This window comes from Triticum aestivum, chromosome 6B, assembly GCF_018294505.1.
Source record: "Triticum aestivum cultivar Chinese Spring chromosome 6B, IWGSC CS RefSeq v2.1, whole genome shotgun sequence".
Lineage (NCBI taxonomy): Eukaryota > Viridiplantae > Streptophyta > Magnoliopsida > Poales > Poaceae > Triticum > Triticum aestivum.
Genome location: NC_057810.1, coordinates 484,308,181 through 484,325,522, shown reverse-complemented (window position 1 = coordinate 484,325,522; position 17,342 = coordinate 484,308,181).

Here is a 17,342-nt window from a genome sequence, read left to right as displayed (position 1 = left end):
ACAAGGATGCATTTGAAGATGGGCATCATCAGAAAATATCGATGCTTCCAGTGACCTTTGTGAGTAGCGAACACAAAGGGCAAAAGTTATTTTGTACTTACTATGTGGGTGCTAAGAACTATAAATTACATGTATAATTAGCTAGCTAATTACAGTAAGCTATAAAACACAATAATTGTAGGAGGCCGTATAAGTAGATTTCTATGATAAATCCTCCACCTAGTTGAAATACAAATTGACGATCATGCAAACTAAGTTGTGTAGCAGAATTAGATAAGCAGAAATGCCCATTCGGGTTGCTTGATTTGTGATCAAGCACACGAGAACATCAACCTGTAGAAAGGCTTTAACGCCGTACCATCTCTGGCGACGGTTCCGTGTTTATATAGAAGGGCCGCGACCTCCCTAATAGCAGACAAGCTTCGGTAGTTGAGATACAACTTGTGCTACAAGAGATAGAATAGAGATAGAGGGAGTTGTTACAAAGAGATAAAGAGGAATGCTGACAACCTAGTCTATCTCTTCCTGCTGCGCCTGAAGGCTTCTATGATCATGACAACATTAGGTGCAATATGTTTAACACCCTCCCTTAATCACAACTCCATGAGATTGAGATTACGTTTGAATTCATCAAAGTTCCTTGTAGGTAATGCCTTTGTGAAACCATCTGCAACCTGGTCTCTAGAATGAACAAAATGAATCTCCAACTGTCGATTAGCAACTCGTTCTCTGACAAAGTGAAAATCGATCTCAATGTTTTTGTTCTTGCATGGAACACAGGGTTAGCAGACAAATAGGTAGCACCAAGATTATCACACCATAAGCAGGGAGCCTGTGTGGATTTTAGTCCAAGTTCTTTCAACATGGACTGAACCCAAATGATTTCTGCTATGGCATTGGCAAGTGCTTTGTATTCAGCTTCTGTACTTGACCTAGACACAGTAGCCTGTTTATTTGCACACCATGATATAAGGTTAGGTCCAAAAAATATTGCAAATCCACCAGTAGAATGTCTATCATCCAGACATCCTGCCTAGTCTGAATCAGAAAAGGCACTAACAAGAGCAGATGAAGATCTGTTGAAGGTTAAGCCAAGTTTTATGGTACCTTTCACATATCTCACTATGCGTTTTGCAGCTATTCAGTGAACTGTGGTAGGTGCATGAAGGATCTGACACACTTTATTAACAGTAAAAGAAATACCAGGCCTTGGCAATGTCAAGTACTGTAGTGCTCCTACTAAACTTCTGTAATTTGTACTATCAGCTTGATTCAAAGGATCTCCTTCTGTAAGAGACAATTTTTCTGAACTGGATAAAGGAGTTGGTGAGGGCTTACATCCTTGAAGACCAGCTCTTCTTACCAGATCAGTGACATTTTTTCTTGAGAGAGATGAAGACCATCACCATGTTTCTTAACTTCAATCCCTAAGAAGAAATGCAAATCTCCCAAATCCTTGAGCAAACTCAGCACTCAAGTCTTTCAGTAATCCTGTCACTGCTTTTTTAGATGAGCTTGTGACAATAATATCATCAACATATATGAGAAAAAATATGGATGTATTAGACTTATTGTAAATAAACAGTGACGTGTCAGACTTGGAGGAAACAAAACCAAGTGCCTGCAGCTTCTGACTTAAGCGTGAGTACCATGCTTTGGGGGCCTGCTTGAGTCCATATAAAGCTTTGTCAAGTTTGCATACATGAAATGGTGAGTTTTTGCTTACAAACCCAGGAGGTTGTCTCATGTACACTTCCTCTTCCAGAACACCATGAAGGAGCGCGTTCTGTACATCTAGCTTTCTAAGGCACCATCCCCTGGAAACAGCAATAGGCAACACAAGGCGAATAGTAGCAGCCTTAACAATGGGACTAAAGGTGTCCTCGTAATCTATACCATATCGTTGTTTGAATCCTTTTTCAACAAGTCTGGCCTTGTAGCGGTCTATGGTTCCATCAGATTTCCTTTTAATTCTGAAGACCCACTTGCAGTCAATTAAGTTTTTACCTTGCCTTGAAGGAACCAAGTGCCATGTTTTGTTTTTCTGTAGTGCCATGTATTCTTCTTCCATGGCTTCCTTCCACCGAGGATACACGAAGGGCTTCCTCAATTGTGTTGGGTTCACCTGAAGAATAAGCAACAAGACCAAATTTGGTTTTATAGTTCACATGTTGAATTACCCCTTTTTGGAGCCATGTATGTGGTTGTACAGGAGATGTCGCAGCAGGCCGTGGCGCAGAGGATCATGTCCTCAATCCCGAAGCAGATCCCCCTGGCACTGGTGCAGCCCCGTCAGGTGCGCCCGGATCTTCTGTGGCGTCAGGACGTGGCTGGTGTGGTAGAGATGGTGCAGAAGATCTCGAGCCAGACCCAGCGCTTGCTGCACCCTCATCATTGTCAGATGATTGCACGGGGCCGACAGGATCAGCGCTGGATCGCAAGCCCGTGGGCCTGGATGAATCAGCGCTCGTGGAGTCGCGTGCCGTCTGTCATCGCTCGTAGCAGCGGGGCCCACCTGGCGCCCAGCGATTCTCAGGCAGCCGCATGGTGGCTGCGGATTGGTGCAGCTCAGCGCCCGCACGGGGGCGAGTTGGAGTGCGCCGTGCGGCAGCCGCTGGTTTTCTACCGTCACGTCTGGTAGGCGACGCGGTTTCCTGCATGCTGCCGTCTGTGTGCGGCGCAGATCCCGAATCAGATCGCCTGGGCAGATCCTGTGGCAGCAATCCCAAGGAGGATTTGTCCCCCAACGGTGGACACATAAAATGTCGCCCTTCTGTACTGATTTCTTGGTTGTTTTGGTCGTTTCCGTCGCCATTTTCTATATTGAACGCATCTGCATTTGTATCACAACAAAGCTCATGCAGTTGGTTATGAGGATTAGTCAATGTATGGTCATCACAATTATTTCCCCCTTGAGCTAATCCGGTGAGTTGAGGTGGAAGAAGTAGGATTTCTTGGTGAAGGAGAGCACCGGCATTTGGGTGGAGATCAGCAAATGGGAATTTGGTCTCATAAAAAACCACATTACGAGAGATATAGACATGGCCAGTGGACACATCAAGGCATTTAACTCCTTTGTGTTGTGCATTGTATCCTATGAACCACTAAAAAAAGACACATCCGTGACATTTTGGGCCGAACGAATTTTTTTCTGTCATAACTATGACACTTTTATGACGATAATTGTGACAAAACCCGGTATCATCATAGATGTGGTGCGCTCCTACTTCTATGACAAAAAATCATGACAGAAAATGGGCTTTTCATCCTGGGCGGGCTGGAGACGCAGCTGCATGACATTCTTTGGGCCGTCCATGACGGAAAAAGGCGTGGTAGAAGCGAGCGCGAGGAAAATTTCGGGGAGGTCTCGGTTACGGTGGGTGGTCAGGGGCCGAGCGATGCGCGTTTCTCTCGTACACGTACGCGCGTGTGTGCGAGGCGTTGGGCTCTAACTGAACCCGAGCGAGGCGTTGGGCTCTAACTAAACCCGAGCGATTGCACTATAGGCTATGCGTTACTGAACCCGAGCGATCAATCGATGGCTGTTAACTGAACCCGATCGAGCGATTCCTTCGCTACTGCTGCTAACTGAAGCCGATCGATGCTGCCTCTAGATGAACAGTGAGTGTTGCAGGCGGGTTTGGATGAATAGTGAGCGGTGGGGGTGGATGAACAGGACCCCGTGGTGTTGCCTCTGGATGAAAAGGACCCTGATCGATTGAGCCAGTTGGGGCTGGATGAACAGGACCCCGTGGCGGGCTGGATGAACAGGACGGCCCCGTGGAGGGCTGGATGAACAGTAGACGATGGAGGGGTGGATGAACAGTAGCCCGTTGGTGGTTGAACAGGAGCCCGTGGAGAGGGGTGGTTGAACAGTAGCCGATGGAGTAGCGCGCGATGGAGGCTGGATGAACACGAGCCCGTGGATGAACAGTCGCAGGTGGAGGCTGGAGGAGGTCGACGGTGGATGAACAGTAGCTCGTGGAGGCTGGAGGAGGTCGATGGTGGAGATGAACAGTATACCGTGGAGTCCCATTTTGCGGTAGCCACACCCCTCCCGATGAACAGGACCCCCGTTTCAACCGTAGCGCTCCAACACAAGTCCATTTCCTCTATTTTGCGGTACGCCACACCCCTCTCGATCAACAGGACCCCGTTTCGACCGTAGGAGGTCCAACACAAGTCCATTTCCTTCGTTTTGCGGTACGCCAGACCCCTCCCAATGAACAAGATCCCGTTTCAAATGTGGTCGGTCGAACACAAGGTCGTTTCCTCCGTTATGCACTACGCCAGTCCTCGTTCCCATCGCCTGTTCTGTCCAAGTCGGTTGGCTCCCAAGCGTTCTGTTGCCTCCCGATGAACACGACGCATTCCGTTGCCTCCCGATGAACACGACGCATTCCGTTGCCTCAAAATGAACACGACGACGATGTTGTTTCTCCGTTCCGACCCAGCCATGTACACGAGCCCTGGCCATACGTATGCGCGAGTAGGCGTTCGAGACCCCGCCCGTATGTACGTACGTGACTATATTTTCCTTGTTGCACACTGGCCGTTGTACGTATGTGTACATGCTACGTGCGCGCCTCTACTACGACACGTGCACGCCTCTACATCCACTAGTATGTATGTACACATTCGCGACTAGAATGAAAACGCTACATACGCTTCGACCAGGTGGGTCCCAACTGTCAGGCACTTCCTTGCGTGCGAAGATGTAGCTGGTGGGTCCCAGCAGTTAGGGGGTGATTTTGCCAGGACAAACTTCCTCGCGTGCGAAGATGTAGCTGGTGGGTCCCAGCAGTCAGGGGGCGAATCATTTTTTTCGTGAAATACGGTGGCCTGTCCGGTGGGTCCTTGCTGCCAAGTGGAGGAATAATTATTTTGCGCGTAATAAGGAGGCACTTCCTTGCGGCCGCTGTGGACCCAGCTGTCAGCCTCTCCACATACAAGTACTCCGATGGAAGTCGTTCCTTGACCACGTTGACCACACCACGCGGAGAGCACCAGGGCAGTGGACGACGGCGAGGCCTAGGAAGGGGACGACACGGAGCCGGGGAAGACACGGCAGTGGAAGCCCGCGCGGAGAGGAGTACGAAGGTTCACTGGTTCGGCTGCGGTGTGAGGCTGTCGTCGTCGCAGAATAACAGGGGGTGTGGGTGAGTAGAGGGATGGCCTGGCCAGCGTGGGAGTAGTAGGGGGTGGTGCGGCCTCCGCGGCATCACAGCCAGACACGGGAGGCAGGAGCACGCGGCACGACCGGTGCTGGTTTGGGCAGCTGGAGCAAGAAGACCAGAGGTTGAAGAAGCACTACGGCCGTTGGATGAACATCGTACGGTAACAGGAGCTAGAATCGTTCATATTGACTAAGTTGACAAAGCCCTCCGTCCCCGTCAACTTGGTAGGCCCACAAGTCAGCCTCCCACTATGCTGGGTTCCAGCTGGCAGGGGGAGTATTCATTTTTTGCGTAATAAGGAGGCACTTCCTTGCATGCGAAGATAGCTGGTGGGTCCGACCTGTCAGCAGGGGGCACGTTTTTTCACGAAATACAGAGGTGTGGTTTGGTGCGAAGATAACTGGTTCTAGTGCGGTGTGGTTCAGCAGTCGGTGGAGAAGAACAAGAGGTGTGGAGGGGTGGAGGGATGGCCTGGCCAACGGTGGAGTAGCGCTTCATAGCGAAGCGTGCTAAGCAGAGCTGCTAGCAGCAGGAGGTGGGAGGTGGTCCCGGCGGCGCTGGAGGAAGAAGACGAGAGATTGAAGATTGATGCTGGTCGTTGGATGTAAATCCAACGGCTAACATGTGAGAGTCATTTTTTGACTAAATTGACAACGAATTGCGTTGGCTTCGACCTATTGGCCCACATTTCAGCCTCCGAAAATGTGGCACGTATTCAACCCATTTTTTCAGAATTTACAGTCTTTTTTTGTGTGATAGAATTTACAGTCAATTTGATCTTTTTTTTTTGAATTACAATCCATTAGCTGGGTTGGGTGAATAAATAATGTAGCGTCCATGCGGTCCATTTATTTTATTTCCTAAAAAATTACAGGTCATTTGCACTTTCTCAAAATACACTATTTTGCTGAGATGATTATAATTATAATGTTGGGTTGGGCCACCAATGTTATCAAAAAATAAAAAGGGGCTGAGCATTTTGTTATAAATATATTTAAATAATAAGTGATATTATTACATTCGACCTTAAATGTTACCAAGCTTTTGTACACAATCACTAGGATTTTCGTGCCAAAACAATCCAGGATTTTATTGTTAAGAAATTATTTTTATAAGTTAATAAGATGTGGGATATTGTTTTCTTACATATAGTATCTATTAAACATATGATGACAATAAAAATAATATATAATAACATAAAAAGTAATTTAAATATATATAATATAGTTAGAAGGGAAACATAAGTTGGACTTGGCGTTCCTATTCTTATATAGCAAAATAGAACAAACCTCTGTGTTTTCTTCAAAAAAATAATTAAATTGGGCTGCCGATGTTTCAGGAAAAATAAAACCTCGGATGGGAGGTCCATAGGCCGGTATGTATTTTCTTGAGGGCGAGGGCCGTCATGTATCGATCGGCCTATGGACCTCCCATCCGAGGTCGTGGGTTGCGTGTGTTAAAAATGAAAGTCTAGACGGGGCAGCCCAAAACCCAGCTGATACTTGTTGCCCCAGTGATAATAAATGATACCTGCCAGCTCCCCGGCTTCGTTGTGAATTCATCTCCTATAGTAACTACGTTGAAGCACCTAAAAAATGTAACTATGTTGACAAACCCGTGGGCCCCAACGTCGGTATAGCATTAGGAGGAAGTATTTTTTTATGAGGCACTTGCTTGCGTACGGCCATAGACCTGGTGGGTCCAGACTGTCCGCCTCTCCACGTACAGTCCTCTCCAGATTCCTCTCGTTTGTTCAGCATGTTCACAACGGCAGACAGCGGCGTCGCGGCGAGTGCACAAAGGCGCAGGAGGGGATCCAACCACATGAGGAAGTGCCTTATTATTAACATAACTACTGAACTAGCCTAGTGGCCAAGTGACACTACCCGACAGTTGTTCCGCCCGGGTTCGATTCCACCTGGGCAGGGAAAATATCTCCAAATTTTTTGCCTCTGCCTTTATTGACATGTGGGTCCCGATTGTCATCTACGCACACCACGTCCAACACTTGCCAAAACTTCGTCCCTCGTTTTCTCTGTGTTTCGCACACTCAACATTGTGTGGGCATTTTGACTGTGCATCATATGAAGATGTGCTATGCATGAATGTTGATCGGCATGATGTTAACTGGCTGGTAGTTCCATTTTCGACCATGAATAAAACTTCCAACATGGTGTTAACCCTGTTTGAAAAGGCCGTGTTAATATAAATGCTCTTCCTCTGAAAGTTGCAGTTTCTTATCTGAAGCTGAACTTGCAGTTTCTTATCTGAAACTGAAACTTGCAGTTTTTTCTCTGAGAATCACGTTGTCTGCACTTTTATACTCCTATGAAACTACATTTTTTAAGTGCTAAAAATATATCTCTAGAATTCATAAAATACTTCATATGCTCAATACTGCAAATCGAAAATTCAAAAGACATTCATATCTAAAAGTACTCTCAAAATACACAACACAAAACACATTTCTTAACCTGCAAATACTAACAACCCTAAGCTCCTCCTGACAATTCACAACCTGCCTGACTGAGGGGCAGTCCCCTCCTATTCCTCGGCGGTAGACAGCCGCCCCATGAGACGATTTGAACAGCGAGGGAGAGGATGGCGGGGAAGCGTTGTCGGGTCAACTGCTTTTCTCCTCTTGCAGTTGGGTTCGGTCGATGAAGACTCCACCGGCTCGCTCTGGCAGGACACCCTCACAAACGGCACCCTGTAGATGCTCAATCCTTCAATCTCTGGTGGATGCTCCATCTGGGATCGATACTCCCACCACCACTCCCTGACGATCGGATTCGGTGAATCTGTTTGCCCCATGGCCCAGAGGAGCAGCTCTACGTACTCCCGCGTGACTCCCTCTGGGAGTATCGCCGCCTTTTCGCTCTGTTGCAGATATTTGGCCATGGATGTCGCCATCACCACTAGTTGGTCCTTGTTGTCAAACCAAGACTATATATCCAACATCCTAGCTAGCTTCATAGGGTTGTCATCTATGATCCTCACGTATCGGTTGTACTCCTCCATCGATCTACTTCTCCACAGCACCTTCACTCGCTGGCGGTGGTTTTTGAATGGAAGAGGAGAGGAGCTGTGCTGGTTTTGGATTAGAACAGGAGTGGAGCGATGCTGGTTTTGGACTGGGACAGGAGAGGAGGGGCGGTGGTTTTGAAATGGAAGAGGAGAGGAGTGGCGCTGGATTTAGATTGGAACAGGAGAGGAGCGGCGGTGGTTTAAGAGGAGAAGAGCGGAAGAGCGACGCTGGTCTTGGAAGTATTTTTTTGTTGTTTTGTGTATTTTGGGTCAAAGTTTGACCACGTACTGTATTTGACAAGCAAAATGTGAATGCATGTCACCAAAAATTGTATCGTTTGGTTCGTTTCTGGATGTACTTTCAAATTATATTACTTTTGCAACGTATAACATATATTTTATATGCGAAAATCATGGTCAATTATGACCCAAAATAAAAGGGAGACTAGTTAATGTGGGGTCGCTTTCTTAATTGAAGGGTAAATTGATTTTGATTTTGATCCAGTCACAGCGCGTCGGCCCTCTCGTCCAATCCTAAATCGCTGCCGCACGCTCCTCTCCCTCTTGTCCATTGCAACCCCCCCTCTCCTCTCCATCATCTCCATTCCAAAACCACCGTCTAGCCTCTCCCTCTTGTGATCTTCTCCATTGCAAAACCACCTCCTCTCCTCTCCATCATCTCCATTCCAAAACCACCGTCTCGCCTCTCCCTCTTCTCTATTGCAAGATGTGACGCCCCCGATTCAATCGTACACTAATCATACACGCAAACGTGTACGATCAAGATCAGGGACTCACGGGAAGATATCACAACACAACTCTACAAATAAAATAAGTCATACAAGCATCATAATACAAGCCAGGGGCCTCGAGGGCTCGAATACAAGTGCTCGATCATAGACGACTCAGGAGAAGCAATAATATATGAGCACAAACATAAGTTAAACAGGTTTGCCTTAAGAAGGCTAGCACTAACTAGGATACAGATCGAAAGAGGCGCAGGCCTCCTGCCTGGGATCCTCCTAAACTACTCCTGGTCGTCGTCAGCGGCCTGCACGTAGTAGTAGGCACCTCCAGTGTAGTAAGAGTCATCGTCGACGGTGGCGTCTGGCTTCTGGGCTCCGGCATCTAGTTGCGACAACCAGGTAGAAGGGAAAGGGGGAAAAGAGGGAGAAAAGCAACCGTGAGTACTCATCCAAAGTACTCGCAAGCAAGGATCTACACTACATATGCATGGGTATATGTGTAAAGAGGCAATATCGGTGGACTAAACTGCGGAATACGAGAATAAGAGGGGGATAGCTAATCCTATCGAAGACTATGCTTCTGGCAGCCTCCGTCTTGCAGCATGTAGAAGAGAGTAGATTGCAGTCCTCCAAGTAGCATCGCATAGCATAATCCTACCCGGCGATCCTCCCCTCGTCGCCCTGTAGAAAAGCGATCACCGGGTTGTTTGTGGAACTTGTTTGGGTGTGTTTTATTAAGTATCCGGTTCTAGTTGTCATAAGGTCAAGGTACAACTCCGGGTCGTCCTTTTACCGAGGGACACGGCTATTCGAATAGATCAACTTCCCTGTAGGGGTGCACCACATAACCCAACACGCTCGATCCCATTTGGCCGGACACATTTTCCTGGGTCATGCCCGGCCTCGGAAGATCAACACATCGCAGCCCCACCTAGGCACAACAGAGAGGTCAGCACGCTGGTCTAAATCCTATGCGCGCAGGGGTCTGGGCCAATCGCCCATTGCATACCTGCATGTTGCGAGGGTGGCCGGAAGCAGACCTAGCCCCCTTAATAGAAGAGTAGGCTTACGGTCCAATCCGGCGCGCGCCACTCAGTCGCTGACGTCACGAAGGCTTTGGCTGATACCATGATATCGAGTGCCCATATCTTTCCCGCGTAGTTGGTTAGTGCGTATAGGCCAGTGGCCAGACTCGGATCAAATACCAAGATCTCGTTAAGCGTGTTATTTTGAAGTAACCGCGAACGCCGACCAGGGCCAGGCCCACCTCTCTCCTAGGTGGTCTCAACCTGCCTTGTCGCTCCGCCACATAGTAACAGTCGGGGGCCGTCGGGAACCCAGGCCCACCTCTACCGGGATGGAGCCACCTGTCCTTCCAGCCCCCACATCGGAATCACTTGCGGGTACTCAATGAGCTGACCCGAGTTTAGTCATCATCTGTATAGTATATGTATAGTATATACCCGTGATCACCTCCCGAGTGATCACGGCCCGATAGTATAGCATGGCAGACTGACAAGAATGTAGGGCCACTAATGGTAAGCTAGCATCCTATACTAAGCATTTAGGATTGCAGGTAAGGTATCAACAGATGTAGCAACAATGACAGGCTATGCAACAGAATAGGATTAATTAAAACAGTAACATGCTACACTACTCTAATGCAAGCAGTAGAAAGAAGAATAGGCGATATCTGGTGATCAAAGGGGGGGCTTGCCTGGTTGCTCTGGCAAGGAGGGGTCGTCAACTCCATAGTCAAACTGGGGGTCGCCGGTAGTCTCGGGGTCTACCGAAAAGAAGTAATGGAGAGGGAACACAATAAATAACAGGGCAAACAAAGCGTCACAAAGCGTAACAAGGCAATACGCGGTGTTCGGTGTGCCCTAACGCGGTAGTAGGTGATACCGGTGAAGGGGGAAAACATCCGGGAAAGTATCCTCGGTGTTTCGCGTTTTCGGACAGATGAACCGGAGGGGGAAAGTTGTGAGTTTGCTATGCTAGGGATGTGTGGCGGACGAACGGGCTGGGTATCCGGATTCGTCTCGTCGTTCTGAGCAACTTTCATGTATAAAGTATTTTCATCCGAGCTATGGATTATTTTATATTAATTTTCAAAGGTTTTATTGCATTTTCTATATTTCTTCTATCTATTTCCTTTAATTACTAAAATAGGCAGATACCTTTTACACCTACTAGGGGGCTAGCCATGTGTATGACAGTGGGGCCAGGGGTGGTCCAGTCAGCAGGGTTAATAGCAGTTGACCAGTCAATGTTGACTGGTCAACTGGGTCAAGAGGACCCACATGTAAGTATCATATGAGCTAATAAAAGTAGCTAGACTAAAATAATCTAGAAGGGGCCGCGTGTCATCTACACATTTGACTAATTAAACAAATAAACTAACCTGATCTATTCCTAGACTAATCTAACTCTAGCCAAATACGCCGGCCAGAGGCACAGCCAGTTGTGCACATACGCACGGGCACATGAGGCACCGGCGGCCAAAACCATCAGCAACACTAGGCGACAACGACGCATGTAGCAACATCAAAACAACAGCAGCAGCGGCTAGCAGATTAGCAGCAGGAAAGCGGTAGCAGCATGCGAGCAGCAGTAGCACAGCAACCGCATCATTGCTGCATCAGGCAGCAGCAGCAAGCGAGCAGGGTCGCGGGTGAGCGGGCGGCCGCAGGGTCGGTCGTGGGCGCGACCAGGGAGTGGCCGAGCGCGGCGGGGTGCGTGAGGCAGCGGGCGCATGTGGCGCGGCCGCGAGCGACGCGAGCAGGGCATGGTGGTCGTGCAGGGGCCGTCCGCCGCAGAGGAACAGCGGGGGCACGCAGCAGATGGGGAAACAGGGGGAAATGGAGTAGGCTCACCATGGGGAGGGCCGGTGGCGATCTCGACGAGGCCCGGGTGGCTCCGGGGAGGTTCGGAGATAGGGGAATCGGCAGCGGGGCGGCGGTCGATGACAAGGATGAAGAAGATGTTGCCGTGGTTGATGCAGAGAGCTTCAACTCCAACAGGTGGCTCCAGTAGACGAGGTAGTCGGCAGTTGTTCTTCTGGCGAAAGCAGGGACAGCAGGGAGCTAAGTGGGCGCGCGGGTGAGGTCGTCCATGGTGATGCGGGCGCACGACAAGGTGGATCTGGACGCGAGCGAGAGAGCGATGAGGGAGAGAGGGTGAGGGGAAATATCTGCGCAGCAGGTGGCTGGGGCTAACGAGGCCGAGAGGGGACCATGGCACCCTTATCCTCGTCGGGGCGTCGCCGGTCCAGTGGGGACGGCGCCTGTAGCGACCCAAGGCAGAGGTACAGGGAGGGAGATGTGTCTGGTGCGAGGAGTGGGCTGGATGGGGTGGACCGAGGCTGGCTGGGCCGCTTGGCCATCTGGGCCAAGGCCTAGTGGGGTGGGGGTTTGCCTTTTCTTTGTTTTGTTTTATTTTTATCTTTCTTTTATGTTTTCTTTTATTTCTTTAATAGTTTTGTTTTGTTTTACAAAGAGTAAAACCCACACCTAAAACAGAGTTACAATTCCAACTACTGTCACAAAAGGTTTTACCCCTAAACAAAATAGTTTAGTATTTTATAAAACTCAAAAGGCATTTATTTAATTGTTTTAGCAACTGTTTTATTCATTCTAGAGTATTAAACCATTTTATAAAAGTTTGGTTTCTTCACCATAATTACCTATGCATTATTTGGCTCCATCTGAACATTTTAGTTTTAATATTAAAAAACTTTTACCGTTGACTTTAATTTAAATTGAAATTGAACGGGGTTTGAATAAATGCGGTTTTATCAAAACTAATCATGGTGACGTGGCCTCATTAGTAGAGGGTTACTGTAGCTTAATTATCCGGGCGTCACAAATCTCCTCCACTACAAGAAATCTCGTCCCGAGATTTAAGGTATGGAGTAAGGGGGAAAGGTCTGGTTACGAAGTTCTAATGCGTCTTCTCAGTTTTGGTTGCTCTTCTCGAAGAGGTCGGTCCATAGCATTGATGTCTTCATTCCTATGCATCAATGCATCATGATAAAGTTGTCGTCCTTCCTTCAGGATCTTCACCGTACTTACGAAAGGATAAGAGGGGAAAAGCTCTATAAGGACGGATTCTAACAAGATTGAGCATCGGACGGTTAACTCATGGTAAGAAGCATAAGTATCTTCAAATTGAAACTTAAGAAGACATCGAGAGCAAAGTAAGAAGGTACCATGAGAAGTTTCAAACGGATAGGCAATCGTTCGATATCTGAAACAACGTGCAAAAGGGATCCAGAGCAACGAGATTTAGTATTGCGTTTGTTACCAGAATAGATCACTAGGAAGGTGGCCCGTGAATTACATATGAGGCCACGTGCGAGGAATAACTTTGGAAACCGGGGGTGTACAGGAGAGTCAGGTTTCGATCCAGTGGACCTGTGGGTTATGGGCCCACCATGTGGGTTGAAAGTAGGAAGGGTGGAGACATCTTGCACAACCGCGACAGGGAGGCATGTCAGTGAATAGCTTGTCAGCTATGCCGGCAACAATGTCGGTACCAAGGACGGGGAACGAAGAGAGCAATTTTCCTGCTTGTTGAACAAGGCGAACCAATTGGCAAAGTTATCACCCATCGGTCGTTACCGGAATGTCATCAACAATAGTAACAGGGTCTTATAGACAGACTGGTACAACAAGGTGCCTACCTAAGCAAGGAATTATCTCTGCTTAGTTAAGTCAGATTTAGGAAAGATTAAACAAAAGAATGGAAAGGAAAACGCGATTATCAGATTAAACAGAACAATGGAAAGGAAAATTGTGATTACACCCAATTATTAGGAGTATATCCTTCCCATGTACAAGCAGAACATGGCATACAGGGTAGGAGAGCAAATACCCAACCATTCAACTCTCTATGATATGCGATGCTACTTGGAGGACTGCAATCTACTCTCTTCTATATGCTGCAAGACGGAGGCTGCCAGAAGCGTAGTCTTCGATAGGATTAGCTATCCCACTCTTATTCTGGCATTCTGCAGTTCAGTCCACCGATATTGCCTCTTTACACATATACCCATACATGTAGTGTAGATCCTTGCTTGCGAGTACTTTGGATGAGTACTCACGGTTGCTTTTCTCCCTCTTTTAAGACAGAGATCACGAAACGCGACCGATTATGTAATAGCTACAAAGTTGGTATCAGAGCCGACTGCCTGTAGGAATCCCCCTTTCACACTCCTTGGCCGAAGTCGAGTCTAGACATTGCAAAGCTTTTTACTAACTTGGTTGTGCATCTTACGGGCCCACGTCACCATTGGGTGGTATTAGGATCTTTTACTCCTTGACCTTTACTCTGGGACTCTGATCTCTCCTCTATTCGGGTTAAATGGTTTCCCTAACTCTAACTCTAGGTTCTCGTAACTATTTCTCCCGGAGAGCCCTCATTTCGGAAGATCACCTGCTTCGTCAGAAGATTCCGAGGATATCCCTTGATATTTTCCTGAGACCCTTGTGCTCATCGCCTTTGCAATCCACTGTCATCGATATATCCCTATGGATATCTGTATGCACTTGTCATTCTCTTGATCATTCCTCGTCGCTTGTGTTGTTACAAGATGCCTCAAAATATTCGCTGTTGTCCCGAGAATCCTTTGAGTTTACTGTCTTGCAGTTTTATTTCGCATGAAAACCCTTACGATTTTTTCTCACATATATCGAGGATCCATTCTTCTCAATTGTTCATGTGTCTCACAAAATTCTTTGGAATACTTTTCGATCTTTTGAAAATCCTCTGCAGCCTGTTATTCTTGAAATTCTTGCCTGCTTGCATTATGGTTAATTCCATATGACTAGTAGTCCTCGATAACATCCCTTGTCTTTTTCATTTTGAGCCTATTGATTCAATATGTGCGTACGCACGCAGTCATTAGGTTATCCTTTTTAAAATTATCTTTTCGACTCAGACGTCATTCCAGACATGAGTTGGTTCTCGGCAATTCAAACCTTTATTGATTGTCCAACTAAGTGTTTTCAACTTATCCATCCTTGATCAGAGTGTTTGCTTCTGATCCTTCGTTTTGGAAACCATAATTTCTTTCTGTTTAAGCATCAAACTAATCGGTTGATTCTTGAATCAGATGCCTCTGCATTCTTTCTTCCTCTGAGTGAGTACCGATACTCACATCAGCTCCGTGATGGATCGCCCGATCCATTGTTGGATTGTTATCCGACAGTGTCCTTCATATTCAATCACATTGTAAGTTCTTCCCGTGATACATACTGCCTTTGGTAAATTGTATCATCTGCTTGGCCAACCTTGCTCTGCTTTCAAGCTTGTGTATTTACTTTTGAAACTTGTGGTATATGTTACTAAGATGCCCGATGGGTTGAACCTATGCCTTCCCCTAATCCGTGAGAACCCGAAAGTTTTCACAAGTCAGACTCTTCCGGTGTTCTACCAAATAAAATTCCAACACTACAGTTTTATCAAAGAGAGGGGTGAATGAAATGATATGCATTAAAGAAGTGGGAGTCGACCTTGTACTTTGTGTTCATTCCCATGAAAATGATGTAGACCATCTCGGAAGCTTCTTGCAAAATGATTATCCAGCTGTATGATTCATTCGGTATTCTTGAAATTGATTCCTTACAGTTATGGTTCTGACCCTGCTGTCCTAATCTAATATATCTGATGGGAATTCATTCCAGTGCCTCGTCTATTTTTGGCGAGGTTAAAGTATCTACTGTCACAGGTCAATGACCCAGTTATACTTCTATCATGTTCTACCTTGGAGTATTACCCCCTGGTATCTCGAAGATGTCTTGCCATTGCACCACATCTTACTAACTTTGTTGAAGTAATGTCTTTCCTTGTCGTAATCACTCTACGGGTTCTGGGTTGTTGTCAACCGAGGACACCGACTAGTGAAATTATTCCACTCTACAAATCAAATACCCCTAGTATTTTTATTGGGAAATTCTGAATCCAATCTGGTCATTCCTAGACTATCGGCTGCATCCTAGTCTTGCTATCTTTGATTGTGCTACCTCGTCCTTCTCTGGTGCACAAATTCTTCAATTTGTGAGCATGACTTACGTCGAGCTTTCAACATCCTGGTGCTTGTCTTGAAAGGCCACTTTGGTTCCGAGCTTGCATCTTATATATTGATCCTATAACTTGCCACTTCGTCTTTTCCTCGCTTGTTTCCCTTGTTGTTTGAATTCATCTTCTTGAAACCTCCCGGCAAATGTGTCGGATCACCTTCAACACTTTGACTTCTTCTGAGATGCCAATTGTGTTCATGATGAGAAATACCCTCCTTGCCCTTGATGATTTTTATTATCATCGACAGCACCCTTGACTTCCTTTCATCACGAACTTGTCCACATTATGAATACGACTTGCTCTCCAGCGAGTGTTGTGTTCTGCCTTGAAGTATTGATGTCTTTTATGTCGAGAATGTTGTGGGGATTGCTCCACCTCTTAGAAATTCTCGGTATGATGATACTTCTCACCATCACCATTCTTTCTTCGTCCCCGTGTTGTTTTTAACGAGGATACCGATATGCTAACGATGTTGTTTAAGTTCTGTACTTCTAGCAACCCAATTGCTTTGAAGTTAACGATCGACAGTTCGTTCCTAGACTGTTGGTTATTGAATCGTCACTCTAACATTGATCTTGCTGCCTAAGGTCCTATTTCGGGCACACCTTTCAACTAATGATTGATCGTGTATGTTTTCCTAGAGCATACAACATTGTATCATTTGAATTGACAAGTGTCATCTTCTTGTTCACAATATTGTGGAAATCCATCCGTTTGGAATTCTCGAGGAATTGTCGCTGAGCCCATCAGCCACCTTCTCATCCCCTCCTTGATTTAATGATGAACTATTGTTTAAGGAACCCGCTCCCATAGTTCATTTTCTCGAGGATCTTGCAATGTCATTTCGTCGATTTGTGTTGCACCTTTTCTTCTCGGGCATCCTGAGTCTGAGGTATCTTGACACCAATCGGATCTGAATCTCGGTCAGATATGATGGTTAGGACAACTTTCCAGGAGTTATGATGTTGGTCCTTTGATGACCCGGTAATATGATGTCATGCCTAGCACCCCTGACTGGAGGACCTATCATTATAATTTCTTTTGCAAGGATAACCATTCTTCCTGGAGGAAATTGTAATACTTATTTTATAAGTTGCTCCTGATGGATCATTTGTGTATCGAGTCTGGCCCTTGATTGAAACACCATATCATTGCTACCTCGAAGCATGACTATGATACCCCGCTCTTCAACAAGAACATTGGAGGCACGATGCTAAATGTTTCTTGGTCAGTTATCCAAACACCGTTGTATGGGTAACATCTTGGTTAATCCTTGCCTCTTATTTGAATGGTTGGTACTTGCTCTCCT